This window comes from Rattus norvegicus, chromosome 4 (assembly GCF_036323735.1).
Source record: "Rattus norvegicus strain BN/NHsdMcwi chromosome 4, GRCr8, whole genome shotgun sequence".
Taxonomy (NCBI): Eukaryota; Metazoa; Chordata; class Mammalia; order Rodentia; family Muridae; genus Rattus; species Rattus norvegicus.
The window spans coordinates 142,073,392-142,075,564 of NC_086022.1; positions in this window are offsets into that span (position 1 = coordinate 142,073,392).

Sequence of the window (2,173 nt, forward strand, 5' to 3'; positions counted from 1 at the left end):
TTATCAGAAGCTTTGTTTTGTGAATCACCCTTTGTCAAATGAGCTTTGGCATTTGCAGGTGGAAGGGGGTCAGGGAAGAGAACCCCAGATTCTGCAAGCAAACTGCACCCAAGATAGAGCCAGTATCTGAATGAGAGGCATTTCTCAGAGACTCCCTTTGCTGATGAGAAAAACAGAGGGCACAGGGAGGCTGTGGGACTCTCAGGGAGCCTCCCCTGCCCTCCAGCGATTCCTCTAGACCCAGTAGTCTTACAGCTCTTACCTTCTGTGCCCCTGCTTCAAACATGCAGGTTATCCATAAATACCCATTTACCTGGAATAAAGTCTAAAACAAACGCAGCCTGGGGGAATAGCAAGGTATCTTGCATTGCTTTACTGCCAAGTTCACCTGTGACACAGAGTGGAAGACGCTCCCTCTGCAACCGCAGGCATTCTTGGCTACAGACATCTGAGCAGCAGATCACCTAAGTTATGAGGCAGGTTGGCACCAAAGCAGAAGGCCTATGGCGGCTACAGTTGTAAGAAGGCATCACTTACCCAAAAAGCCATATTTTGAGCTGGCACAGAACATGCCTACTCAGCCATTCTGAAAACAAGACAGGCACAGGGGAATCCAAATGTTCATTGGGAGAGTATCATTTCCCAGGCCAGTTTGGAGTAATTACTTCTTTTGCTAAAACAAACAAACAAACAAAAAACAAAAACAACAACAACAAAAAAAAAACCCACTACAACTTACTTCACCCTATCCATGTCACTGGGTTGGTTTTTCTCTTGATGGAAAGCAAGATGGCAGAGCATTCTTCTACTTAGTCAGTTTTTTCCTCAGTTCAGGCTCTTTTGGTAACTTAGGCAGCCAGTGACATTAGACTACAGGCTAGATCCCGATGGACAGGGGATTCCTCTGAGCTTTACCCGGGACATGGCTGCTATAGGTCATGTACTAGTCTAATATTTTCCCTTTTGCTTCTGGTTGTCCTCTGACCTGGTTCTCCAGGTTTATTTTTGGAGCAATTTCTTACAATAAGCATTCCCTAATCTGTTCATTTAGTTAATGACAAAGCAAAGTGGAGCCATGAATATAAAAAGAGACATTATGTTTGATACCACTGTTTCTAATTTGTCTATAGCAAAAAGAATCATTAACCGGTCCTTCGTAAACAGGACCTAAGTCCATTTTTCTCACTGTTGGTCTCAAGACAGCACAGTTTGTGTGTTTTCTTTCTATCTTGGCGCTCACTTCCCAAGCAGTTCCCTTCCTTCCTCACTGTTTTCACCACTCAGGAAATAAAAGCTCTTTGTGTTCCTGATACTGCTGGGAAACCCATATGCTCTGCCTTTTGGGACTTTAACTTCTGATACAGTCAAGGTACAACTGAGAAATGCTTTCTCACCTCAATTCTATCTCAGCCTGTTCCCAAATTGACCTTTAAAAAGTTTAAAACAAAAACTATGCTCAGTGTTATGATACATATGATATGTTGGTGGATAAAAATCTATAAAGTTTAGTTCTCTCTGCTGTTTCAGGGTATGGGCTCTTTTGAAACAACCAACATGGAGAAGGAAAGATTATTGCAGTGTGGGCTATATTCAGGACACACACACACACACACACACACACACACACACACACACACACACACAGCAGATTATCTTTCTATCAGACATCAGGGTTTTAAGAAATAAGGGGATGGAAGGGGAAATAATGTTTTTATCCTTGTTGCTTCAGCATAAGTTCACAGAACAAAGTGAGTTTCTTGTCTCATATTATTCATATAGAATATACCTCAAGTGAGTGTCAGCATATCTCACAGACCTTCCTGAACCATGGATTCTGAGAACATCCTTCTGAAACAACTAGGTAAATTGCCCATTATTCTTTCCAGTTTACAGTCTATAGCACAACCGTTACAGGTAGGCATCCATTAGAGGTTCACTTGCAGTTTTCTCTGTCCAGCATTCTTCTAGGATAGAAAGGGAGGGCAGCTCTTGACTGGCAGATGAAGCATGTGGCTAATGACAAAGGCAGCACACAAGAGGCTCTGGTGTGATTACACTGATGAGAGTTCCATCCTGGGCCCTGACAGAATGATCCCAAATTCCTTATAAGCTAGTGTCGTAAAAGGTGACATTTGAATGTGCCAGAGCATATTAGTGCATCTCACTAATAGAC